Genomic DNA, 13,158 nt, shown 5'->3' with positions numbered 1-13,158 from the left:
TCACTTCAGACTTGACTCAAACAAAACAAAAAAGATACTACCACTTGGAATGATCCTAGAATCATTTGAAGTAGCTTCATGATCCCTTAGCACTTCAATGATTTAAAGCACATACCTAAGGCAACAGCTGGATATCTGAAGAATTAAAGGACCAAAGTAATGGACACCTTTGCCTTACAGGTATCCAACTGAAGTGCATTCGGTAAAACCATAGCTGCCAGGAAAACAAACAGTAGAGTGCATGCAAAGTTGCTAAAATCACGTAAACATATTGTCTTATAGGACCACCTCAGAACATGTGACCCCCTTTCCAGGTGCAGTATATGGTGGGTATCTATATTGTTTCTTTGTGATGTGGCTTTCTAGTGAAATCAAACTGCTCTGGTTGTATTTCACTGCATGTTCCTAATATTGCATAATACATGCAAGAGGGACAATCCCCTTGTCTTTGACAGTATAACTTGATACTCACTAGTTTCACTATTTTATGTTCACATGTATCTCCTTTATAATGATAATGAAAAAACAACTAAGAAGAACAAGGCTACTATTTCAGATTTACTCAATATAAAAATATTCCTTTTCATGTAATTCCATAGGCACACGCACACAAACACACATATTTATATATGAGACAGACGTATATAGGCAGATGCCATCGATTGATAGAACAATTAAACTTAGACTTATTCTTGGCAACCTTCAAGAGTTTATTGATGCTCCTAACCCAGCAATCCGTCTGCAGACTGAGCTATAAATCACAACATCTTTTCAGACCTGTTGAATACAAATTACAGTTTCTTCCAGGTCCTAGGGTGAGGGACTTGGTATGGGTGGTGCCAGGGGTGGGAAGGTTGGGCCAGGCTAGTTTAAATAAAGCAATGCCAGAAAGACACACAACATGGAGAAAAGAAACGACATCCTATATATAGCCACCCCTGCAAAGCTCATTTTATGGCGTTTGCTTTATTTAAAGCCCGAGTCCTCAAAAAATGAATTAAAAAAACAGAAAATGGAATCCCAGAGCACCATAGTGACATCCCGAGGTTCTGCTTTTTGATGAAGACTTAGATGATTGCAAGTGGTGGAAAAAAATACTAAGATGACAGTGGGGAATGACAGAATCTTGTGAAATTTATCATAGCATATCACTCCAGAAGCCTGAAAATGATTTAGATACTGAGGCATGCCAGTGTTCTCTTGAGTAACGTGGCATAGATTCACACTGTGTGCTTTTACTTCAAACACCAGATAATCTTTTAGAGCCTTTGATTCTAACTGACTCCCAGAAGCAGGAATATTATTTAATCAGATAAAACTTCCATTATTGTGTATTTGTAATTGGATTTTTGGCTGATAAGGATTTAAGTACACATTTCATAAAATAAATAAATAAATAAATAAATAAATAAATAAATATGGTAATAAATCTATTAATTAATAAATAAATACACCCATATATACAATATCTTATTTTATTCCTTTATTTAAAACATCACAATGGTGATACAAGCAGTAATGAGAAATACATATAAGAAGTATTGAATATTAAGAAAATAGCTAAAACAATAGAAGAAAAAAAAAACATTTTGTCTTATAGAGATCCCAGCATTCCAAGACAGGTGTTGGTGGAAACCATAAATAATACTACTCAGTCCATACTTAATGTTTTGCACAGTTGAGTTTTGGTGAGAGGATGTCCTCATGTCCTTACAGTGTCTGCTTAAAAGCAAAGCCCAACATGAACCAAGCTGTCCATCAGCCTATATTGACCAGTCCTGCAAAGTGTTCTGCCTCACTTAGTGAATACTGGTAGAGCATCCAATGTGCCAGATGTAGGATCCTATTACACAATATAAATCTAGCACTGGGAGACATTTTCCTCCCGCTGTTATCATTGGGTAACATAAACATTGTGAGACATAGAACAAAGCATAGAAATAAATAAATAAATAAATAAATAAACAACTCAAATATTCCCATGTGAATAACAAGTTTGGTGACCTCATGTTTGTCTCCTGTGCTTGTTTGAAAGCGCTTTCACTTACACTTGGAAATTCAATGGAAAAGCTTGTCCGGTTAGCTCTTAGAAACAGCACAGCATTTCATACGATGGCACATTGTTATGTTTGATTCTTTTTATTGTATTTACCAAAGGAATGATGAAAGAAAAGCAAGTCACAAAACTGTCCAGACTACTGCCTTTTGCAAAAATGTAGACATCTGATAAAATACAGGTTTATAAAAACAACACACATGAAGCGAAACAAATCTGTTCTTATTAGGCCTGACATGTCTAACTTTAAAGTACTGTATAATGTTTTGTGACTCATGTTTCAAATATCATAGGAATCTGAATGTGGTTTGTCATTGATAAAGTATTTATTTTAAAAAAAGTGTTTTTTACAGTAACAGTCGTGTTCAGCATATTTATACACATCCATCACACCCAAACCATTAAAAGCCTGGACCTTATTATTACAGACTTTATCATCCATTAAATAATTTTAGACAGTCCTATTTGACAGCCTCTGTGAATTATTGGTATTCAATAATCCTTGTTAAAGTTATAGGAAACTCCATGTGCTATCATACAAAATCAATTACAAGTTGAACTGTTAAACTAAGGACAATCGATTTCAAATATTTTCAGATTGCGGGTATAATATACTTAAAGTTTGTGTGGTAATTATGAGAAGCTGCTTGAAAAAAGTTTAAGTTTGACTAGTTTTCTCTCACAGAATAAAGAGACATTTAAACTAGATTGTAAATCATTCTCTGTTTTGTTATTTCCTGTTGGCTGAAGGTTAAAAGGGCTATCAAATTCACTTTTCCGCTAACAAGGCAATGGAAGGAAGACTTTTCCTTGTCTGAGCACTGCATATCCATAAACAAACGCTTTCACTTAAAAGCTTAAAAAAGGAATTACCTAATCAACATTACTGTACATAAAACAAGCATGTACGAGTAACCTTTCACCTAATACATTTAATATCGGAATCCATTTTCTACTGATAGAATGCTGAAGGTAATCCTATCCCTCAGGGTGGTTGCCTGAGGGTCCTTAAAACACACATACATCAAGATGCACTCTGGTGGCTGAAGTCTGCACTGCAAGATATAAAGGGAAACAAAATGAAAAGGTGTGAAATCACAATGCTAAAGACAAAGGAAACAGAGACAAGCACGGACTCATGCGTATCAATTTGTAAATGTTGTGTTTTACAGTTCAGACACAATATATGTGTGGTAGCAAGCTGGATTCCTGGATCAAAGAGCTCTCGGGTAAAAGACTCAATAGGACTGTGGGGATGTTAAGTCACATCAAGCCTGAAGGAAAACTGTTGGTAGGCCCTTAACTTGATAAATTAAGTTGTTGACTGGTGCTAGGGATCACAAGCAGGAAAATACATGAGTCAGCGCCAGTTTTACATCTCCTGCCTCTCATGGGGATGAGAGCCAGACCGAAGTGGGTATGAAAAGAAATTCAGTAGAGAAGCAGTTCAGCAGCCACAAACCAAATTACACAATGTCATTGTCATAATAATAATAATAATAATAATAATTATTATTATTATTATTATTATTATTATTATTATTATTATTATTATTATTATTATTATTATTATTATATAGTCTGTGTTTTACAATCACACAAAATACAGCAACAACCAAAACCTGTATTAGAAGGATAACACCTCAGAATTTTCACTTCAAAACCTTCACTTCAAAATTCAAATGGCAATTCTGGAAGAAAAAAAAATGAATTAATCTGAACAACGAAATTAAGATTTTATTTAACAAGCTGAATGGGGAACCTGCACAGACATTTTTGTAAGTAATTGTCATGGAAACACTGAAATGGTTTGAAGAGTTTTCCATGTGATATCATTTAATCAAAAACTCTAGGATCCTTTATTTACTGTAGATCAGTACCTTCATTTGACCACTTGCATTATGGGTAGCAAACAATCTTTAAAGGGCCACAGAGCTTGCCCTTATCCTTAATTTGTTTTTAATGATTTATAGAGAAGACACTGCCTGGTGAAGCACTGAACTGCAGCACAGACATGAAATTGGAAAAAGTTTCCTTTTTATCATTAAACCTTTGAGTTTAACTGTGATCCACAAGCTTCACCTCTATTTTCCCAGCATTTACTCTTCCCAGTGCATTTCTGTTCTTCTGGGAAGCAAAAGATTCAGAGCTGCTCAACTCAAATGCAAGTCATCTGCTGATAAAATGTAGAATTCCTATTTTATTAGTGGCAGTGGTTTGGAATATGTAGTTGCCAAGAAGTCCGGCTTAGGGAATCTAAATAATTGTAGTGGTCTCAATTAAGAATAACAAAATGCCCAGCATCAAAGGAATCTCAACACAATTTTAGGTATTGTGGTGACCCCCCGCCCACACCCCCAAAGAGGATTCACAGAACTGATGAGCATGGAAACTAAACTAGTCTCACACAAAACAAAGGCAGACATATTCAGTAGACAGGGTCTACTGGAGTTTGAACACATCATAATGTATTTAAAAAAAAGACACTGAAAAGTTAAAGACTTTAGGAATATTGGGTCTCAGGTCTAAATTTGTGCTTTATTTTATCCTAAGGGGGTTGACATCTAAGTGAAATGTGTAATAAAGACAGTAATAGAAAGTAGTTTTGTTGAATTCAGCAGTCAGCTGTGGAATGAGTCAGCTGTAGACCAGTGAAGCAAAAGTCTAGATGATCTGCTGAATCATTTTCAGTAATACTACAATCCTCTGAATAGAATACAATTAGATTAAAACCATTAGTATCTAAAACATAAATCTGATGTTAAGTCAAATGAGCAGCAGGCATGATTAAATATTGCAGTAACTACCACCTCAAACAGTGAAAGCTGTAAGATTAATTTAATGCATTTGAGAATTAACATGAATATGGACAAAAAAACCAACTGGTTCAACAGTTGCTGCATGTAAGTAATAAAAGTTTTGGATTTGGCAAATGTTCATTAAAATAAATGGGTGTGGTTAAGAACTAAGTTGCAAGGCTATGCAGGGATTTAAAAATACAGATTTCCCAATCAGTTTAAGTCAAGGTAAAAACATCTGTGTTGAGATGGGAGAAACAGCTGCTGGACTGATTCAACCTTACTCTAAATGGGTGATCAGTGCAAATGTATTCTTAAGAAGAAATAGCTTTGTCATTTCAATATTAATTGGTGTTTCATTCTCAGAGAAGTCAATATACAATCACTTTTTTTCTTGACTTGAAGTTGTATTACATGGATTCAAAATGTTGTATATGGGCAGAGTGAGACAGGTTTCCAAGCAATATTACATGCTACCGAAATACATCTTCCAGTTTAATAAAGACTTAATGTCTAGCCTAAACAGGCCTACTCATAGCTCTCATTGCTGGCAGTTATCCTGAAGAGCTCATAACTTCCTGTTATGCTTCGCAGAACAGCCAAACTCATGGAAACAAACTTGGATCTCCTTTTTTATTAAAACACTTGATCGATTCACACAGGGAATATTTAGAATATGTCAAATAATTTCTAGCAAATCCAATTTGTTATTTATTGTAAAGTAGTGGATGCTCTAACCTATTTGAAAAAGGAGCAAGCTGAGGAGATATTTGTTATTGTGAGCGCAGTTTCTGCCTTTATAACCCTGCATTCACCAGAGTGCTGATAATTTGGTGAGGCAACACTGAACTAGACACTAAATGGTCTATCTGACTGATGTTCTGTCCTGAGATCAGCTTTCCTGTTCTGTACCAATTTCTACACAATCTGAGGAGCTGGTTAAACACAATGGACAAGGGCAACATGAAGAATATATATATAAAAAACAAGGTACACATTCTGTTTGAGGTTTTCAAATGGTCTTAACTTAATTAAAGTTACAGTGCAACTGGCGCAAACCAGCAAACTAATAAACATATATATAATATACATATACGAAATATGTTAGGCTGCAGGCAATGAATAATGTGTTTGGCCGGTCACTGAAAGTCACCTGTTTGGTCTGGGGCAAACAGTACATTTAACCTGTATGAAGATATTGTCTAGGCTTGTGTTACATTTATTAATTTTTTTGTAATACGTTTTTGTTATAATGAACAAATGAAAGTTCATTTTGCAGTTCCTATGAAGATGAATTCAGGAATGAGTTCATTATTACTGTTGTTATCCTTTACTGTAAACATTTATATTCTATGTGACCTTGGATCTGTGTTCCTGCGTTTCTCATTCAGTCAGCTGGCATTTCGTGCTACTTCATGATAATGTAACAGTTACAGTAATCCGAGTCCATGATTAAGTAAAGAAAAGATCTTTATGATTGCATAATCATGAGATATTTAATCAGAAGATCAAGCTATTACCAGCCGGTATCATGACAGTGACATAACTTCTCTCCAGATCTCAATATTACAAGCCATAACCTGATGCAGAAATCCTAAAATGAATTATTTTGTGAGCAGAGGAAAAGGGACCTGAAATTCCCAAAACAAATGGAAAAACTATGCTGTGATCTCAAGACAATGCACCCTAATGAGTAAGTCAGGTACCAGAGTGAGCCACTGTCTGCTCCACTTTAGTTGCAATCTAATATCTGTTTTTGTATCACGTATGTTAAGTGCTGGTTATTGAGATAAGTGCTTATGAGTGGTCTGTGCTTCAGTAGTCAAACGATTGCTGTTTGCTGCTCTTCTGTTATGAACATTACTGTTTAGATCATTTTCAAGTAGGAACAGTTAAGTTGCACAAACTTAATCATTTTCAGTCTTCACTTTGATGCAGGAAACCGATGTAACAAAAAACAAACAAACCAAAAATACTGAACAGAACAGCCATTGAGTTAACCCTTTTTTTCAGTAAGCTCCACTTGTAAGATGTTACATCGAATGATTAAAACTACAACTAACTGAGCAATTGGTTGTTGTGTACAAAGTAAACATTTTGACATAATCCATATTTAAATTAACACTGCAGCCCACTCAATTACATCACTAAACAGAGCACTACACACTAGTCTCCTGATTATTATTAGAGGGGATTCCTATCAGAAATTCCAGTCTGTGCCAATCAGAGAGCTTCAAATCAGTGTCAGTGACCAAACCAAATCAAAACGTCCACCCACCTGTTAAACAATAATTTAATGGACAGTACTCAATACTGGCTGAAGTATTGAAAATTGGACAGGTGGCTCAATATTTTGATTTAATCAGGTCTTAATCCCACTCCTACTGCAAGGAAATTTGAAGTTGTGTGTGTAACATACCAATGGACATGTGACAGTCCAGTCTTTGACGTTCCCTCCCTGTTTTATCTGTATGCCGTCATGCTCTACAAGGATTTAAAAAGGTTCCAATAGACTATATGGACAACTTGGTCTATGTTAACAATATAGGTATTTAGCATATATATATATTTTTAAATTCATATGATAATGTATTTGTATTAAGCTTATTCCAAAAGTCTGGAAGCACACGCGCGCACACGTACATACTTACATGCTACATATATAAATGTGTGTGTGCGTGTGCATACAGTGTATATTAATGAGATGGTGATTCTCATTGTCTTGCGAATAACAATACACAATACAAGTACAGCCTGTTAATTAATATTGTATTACTTTTTGAAATGTCTCCTCATCAGTGCATGATTGCGTTTCAATAGCCTCGATGCCCACTTCTATGTAGATCACACATGCACAAAAGCATATGCAGTTTCCGTTGGCCTGTGTGCACGGGCAGCACGCAGCAGATCGGTCTTGTTAATGAAGTCACTATTTAGCTCTTTTGTTTTTGGCGCGCAGCTGGCACGTGTCTGCGGGTCGTCAGCCCGCTCTCTGAGACACAAAGCCACGCGTCCCGCCGGCCACCGTACAGCACAGCCGCCACACAGCCATCGGCCTCATAAACACTCCTCTAGTACCGACTGGCCATCAAACCTGGCCGGCTAATGAACGTAACCATTATTTCCCTGTTAAAGCTTGATTTAGATCATTAAATTGCGACTTATCAGGTGTATTTGTAGACTATGTGAAAGTTATGTATTCGTTTGAAGCCGGTCATTTTAATACAGACATAATCGTGGGTGTGCTATAGCCTATGAGCCCACCACAATTATGTATTATAATATCTGGTGAAAACACTTGTTGTTTAAAATACGTCTTGAATGGTGTGTTGATGATTATAAAGTTTTAATTGGATTTTGCTGGAATTATGTTTGCTGTATGACAATGACTTAATATATATTATTATTATTATTTTATTATTATTATCATTATTATTATTATTATTATTTTTAATTAAATGTGTCAATGGGCCCTACACAAATTATATGACTACACTTATTAGAGTTAGGATACATCACATCTAGTTGGTATCAGAACTGAATGCTATTGCAATTAAAATATCATGAGAAATAGGCTACAGCACCTCAATATATTTAAAACCGCAAAAAATAGGAAATGATCGTAGATGTATAATCAAAAGATGATACCATAAACCAGGTACGTTTTTATTCACATCATTTACTCTTAGGCATCGAGTCTTTTAATTTCCCACAACTAAAAATAACAGACTGCGCGCAAAGGCTATAGCTTTACTTTACTTACACTGTTACGTTACACGTTAAGTACAGAATACAGAGCGAGGGAACTTTTTCATTTGGACAGTGTTTATACTCCATTAATTAATTATTATAATTCAATCCCATTAGAGGGCTCCAATATTAAAAAAAGAAAAAGAAACGCATCCCATCTAACAATTGTTTTACTGCACATTATCCCAACGGCATTTATTGATGTAACGCAGCTTTTTTGATATCATGGCCACCTGTTACTTTTTAAACGTTATTTATGTTGAATGTGACTGAAGCCTAACAGTAAACCAAATACTGTAACTGACCAAACAGCACAACCCCTCCCATCTCAAACATCTTTTGAAGATTTGAAAATCTGAGAATTTGCATAACGCAGTAAAAACAAAAGTTGTGCTCGTTACATGTGTTAAGTAGGTCATAAGATGCAGTTTGGATACACTGAGTCCCATATGCTGTGGTCTGGAACAAACTGCGTGGATTACATTTACAATCCTTCCTCAGCACAGACTGGCCCTCGTTTAACGGGTTAATCAATACTAAAAGATTATTTACATTGTGATATTGAGAAATTGAGAATTCATATAGAAGCTAATCTGTATTTATTGATTTGTATGTATGTACCTATGTAAGTATGTACACAGGCGTAGGTTTAGGAGGCACAGGTCCCCCCAAATGTTGAAAGAATGTTAATCCCCCCCATGGGCGGGTTGAAATAAAAACAAGTCCTTCGGGGACTTAACCCCCCCGTTTTAGAGAGAACGTAAATTTGTCCACCTAAATAATTTGTCAATTTTCGGGTGGTGCACACACAGAAATACACACTTTTTGAAATGTGTCAAATCGTCCCCCACAAGACGCGATCATTCATGTACAGGTGTAATCTCCCCCCTACTCCAGAACTCTGCCGCACCCCCACTTCTTAAACGAAACTTACGCCACTGTGTGTATGTATGTTTGTATGTATGTGTGTGTGTGTTGGGGGGGAGAAGTAGGTAAATATAATAAATATAATATAAAATGATGCACTTTTGTTTGGGTTCCTTCTCTTGTGATAGCTATTATAGTTATTCCCAGTTTTTATTTTACAATATGTTTACCTTTACGGTGTACTTCATATAGGCTACAGTCAACCTATAGAGAGAAAAAAAAGAAAAAAGAAAAAACTATTTCCAGCAGTCTTTAAATACACACTTTATATCCGACACTGTGTACTGATACCTATAGTGACCTAAATACCTTTTAATGGTGAAAAAAGACAAATATTCTTTTCCGTAATCTTTCAAAGTCGTTGTCTTACATTGGAAATGTTAAAAGTGCAATTTATGAGGAAAAAGTACACATTTTAACTGTAGATTTAATTAAATCTGACACGCCACGACCGCCACGTACTGGTCAGTTAGCAATGGTTTCCATTGAAATGAGGGGCAATTGCGGTCAAAATGGTAAAGGATTTAACGTCATAATGGGAACATTTCAATTGTTAGAAAGTAAGGACGTGCGACTGAAGGGACCTACTGACGCTTAACAGGTGTTGTTATGTACCTGGATTTGAAATACCTGTAGAGACGCAACTTTAACACTAATCTTTATGTACTTCTCTTTGTTTGGGTGTCATGTCTGTGTGCTTAATTTTAATTGACGTGATGATGTATATACTTAAACAACTAGGGGGTGGGGGCGTGGGGTATTGTATTTTTGTATTAGGCTACATCAAGTTTGATCTAATGGCATTCTACGTAAAGGGTAGTCTATTTATAGTATGGTATTTATCACCAATTATGTTAAATAATAATAATAATAATAATAATAATAATAATAATAAACGCAACATTAAACGAAAGGGGGTGGAAAATGCATAGCCTATAACCTAAAAACCTAAAGTCAGATGAAAACGGGCCCTATTGTGGTTTCATTTCTTGTCAGGAGCCGCTTTCTTTTGAATAAAGCGCGATGGTTGAACTGCAAGTTTGAAATATGTGATTCGGGGGTGTATCATGGTCTCGATGTGGTCTAGGATTTAATAAGTTTACATCAAGTGCCAACATTCCAAATTAAACGCAACACAATGTTATGCGACAAACGTCTTAAAACATTGTGGATACCACATCACACACCTTATGTGTGTCTATATTTTGCAAAAGCTGTTTGCCTAAGACTTTTCAAGTTAAAAGTCTACCGTGCACCCGCAGCATCATATGATCATATTACAATGAGAATGATTATGCCAGGAAACACAATCATCACAAACTGTTCAATGTGGTTGGAAACACCCAAATTCTATGTACAATGAAATTAACATATAGCCTTTTAAACACACAAAGACGGTGGCTTTTCCAATTATTACTATTATGATTATGATTATGATTATGATTATGATTATTATTATTATTATTATTATTATTATTGTGTTTATAGTTTAAGGAAATACACCTTGGCCTGAGCCACATTTCAATCCACCTGCCAACTGTAAATGAAAAACTATACGACAAACCAATTAGCACCCCTACATTGTGCCCATGTATCAGAGTTCCCACTGAGCAATATTTCACAACTATTTTTTTGGGAGGGGGGTGGGGGGCGGTCGGAGAGGGGGGTGCATGGATGCGAAGGGCGAGTTTAGCATATGTAGAATTGCCAGCTAGTACATAATGGCCTACAACTTGCAGTATGAAATGGTATGATCGTTAAAAAAAAAATACACAGCGCCAGTGGTGGTGGAACAATTATTACAATAGTAACAATTATTACTATTATTATTAATATAATTTGACCGATGGGAAGCATCTAAATGACTTGGTGGACTTGCAACACACTGCAGGTTATCATTGTTTCATTTGGTCATTCTGTCTTTAAAGATCTACAGAATGAAAAACAAAACAAAACCAAACAAAAACATGAATTCGATCAATCCATAAGAACTGGGGTATATTCCTGTTGGGAGATACTCTCCGCGTTAATTATTAAATTGATGTATATCTCAAATCATACAACAGCACTCAAAATGGAGGCGAGCACACGACTGTATGTCCCAGAGCAGAATGAGAAACCACAGACAACCCGAGCAGATGGGGGGGATCTGACCAGTATGTGCATATGGCACAGCACAGTCTTGGACATGTAGGCTGGGCCGGCGTTGCATGGAGCTGAAGGAGAAAGGCTACCATGCAACTGGTACCGCGCCTCTGTGTGCTGAGCTTGGGCACCAATGGCTTTTCCTTTTGCATTTCTGTTGGTGTATCATGTCGTTAACACTGCTGCATTTAGACTAAAGCAAAACTGATATCGTTTAGATTTTACCTTTTGGTTATTTTTGTATAAGACTGAATAAACTTAAGTCGATTCTTTCTTGTTTGTACATTCTCTTACACTAGCTTTGTTACAGACACAGACATAATGGATGTTTAAAACTTTTATACTCGCTTTGAAACAGTGCAATATACAGCAAAATCGAAATATGTCCAATTTGCATTTTTATGAGCTGGGAAAATACACTCTCATGTAAATGTAAAAGAGATTTAACATGTTAGGTATACAAAAAGAAACGAATTAATTTCGTTAAGGCGAGTAAACGATTCAAGTTATGCTTTACAATAAAAATGTATAATATATAACTGAACATAATTGAATTAAAGCTCAATAATTATTATTTATATTCTTTAGGTGCAGATACTATACGTTAGAAAGCTCACCAGCATTTCCTGTCTATTTTCTTTCGGTCTTTCTTTCTCTCTTTCTTTGTTTCGATCTGAAATCTGAAAGGACTATTACTAATGAAGGACGAGGCCGCAGCCCAGAAGGATCTTTTCCACAATAATCTTTCTTCTTATTAATAAAGTGGTCGATATGACATTCTCTCCGATGTATGTATCCTGTGTAAGTTTAGGGAGGATTGGGGGGGAGAGAGGGGTTGGGCATTGGGTGGGGTGGGGGGTGGGGGGGAGTATTAAATAGCAGGTTAAGTTGAGCAAAATTGGCATTTTAGTTTTGTTTATAAACAAGACTTCGGAATTGTGCATAAATCGTATATTCTTTATGTGGACTCTTATTCATCATCACTTGGGAACTAAAATATAAAAAATACATAGGCGCGCTATTTGCCATTTAATACCGGACAACAATATACATCCTATTTTTATACTTTGTTTTTCTTTTTTATTCTTCTGTTCTGTGTTCCTCCTGGTAATACTAATGTTGCATATCTTGAAAGTCTCTCTCTCTTTATCCATCTACCAATCTATATCCATATCTATATATGCACACATATATGTACATATATATACACATACATACACATACACACACACAAACATCCCCACTTCTTTTGTCTTAAATATCTGAAGGTCCCTCCCAGTTATATTGCAGCAGGCTAATAAAACGTGCTGGGAAGTGTGGATGGTGACCCCAGCACGCCTGGATAACCACACTGGACTCACACAATGGAGCTCAAGTCCAGTCGTGTGCCATTGTGGATCCGCACAAAGGCAACAGGGCCGGGTGACACTTCTTGTTAGACTGCTTGAACAGAGACTAATAAACCCTCCAAAAGCTCAGACT

This window comes from Amia ocellicauda, chromosome 1 (genome assembly GCF_036373705.1).
Source record: "Amia ocellicauda isolate fAmiCal2 chromosome 1, fAmiCal2.hap1, whole genome shotgun sequence".
NCBI classification, from domain to species: domain Eukaryota; kingdom Metazoa; phylum Chordata; class Actinopteri; order Amiiformes; family Amiidae; genus Amia; species Amia ocellicauda.
The sequence above is the reverse complement of the archived record's forward strand: the minus strand, read 5'-3'. Positions refer to the sequence as shown.